At 40.1% G+C, this 621-nt stretch overlaps 1 protein-coding gene across 1 annotated transcript in view; it reads left to right on the forward strand.

Annotated features, from left to right (window-relative positions):
* The window catches only part of kansl1a (KAT8 regulatory NSL complex subunit 1a), a 17,872-nt gene that overhangs the window by 744 nt on the left and 16,507 nt on the right, over positions 1-621 (forward strand).

The raw sequence follows: 621 nt of genomic DNA on the forward strand, positions 1-621 counted from the left end.
TTATCAATCAATCAATCAAACTTTATTGGTGGAGCACCGCTCATGCAGTTCAAAGTGGAGGCAGAATTACATTTAAATATCAATAAAATGACAAGAAAACAGAATACAGTGTCGTATTTAATGAAATCTCTCTGTATAAAACGAATTAGTTACAAACCTTCTCAGTTAAAAGCCTGCATAACGAGTGAAGGCGTGTTATTATATATATTATTAAGACGTTTAATGCTTTTAACACGTAGCGTTTACCTGCACAACGAGAACACACTTAAAGTAAAAACCCTGTTTTATGGAGTAGATGTGTGAAGTGGAGGGAGGAAGCAGCGTCTCGTCGGTGCTGCAGCTTTATCACAGACACACACACACACACTGGGTTTCTTCCATCAGCAGCAGCAGCGTTAATGTGCACGCAGTCTGTGCACAGGGGTGGATTACAGGGGTATTTACCCGCCAGAGAGGGGCTGTAAACCCGGCTGCTTTACTCATCAATAATCACAACACAAAAAAAACACGTTTTATGGTTTTATTCCGGAGCAGATGAGATGATGAAATAATAAAAACGAGTCTTTTTGTAAACACCAGGAAGACATTTTGGTGATTACGTTATGGTGGACTAACGTCGGG

The sequence above is a fragment of the Morone saxatilis genome, unplaced genomic scaffold, assembly GCF_004916995.1.
Source record: "Morone saxatilis isolate NCDOM2014 unplaced genomic scaffold, NCSU_SB_2.0 Contig1, whole genome shotgun sequence".
NCBI lineage: Eukaryota > Metazoa > Chordata > Actinopteri > Moronidae > Morone > Morone saxatilis.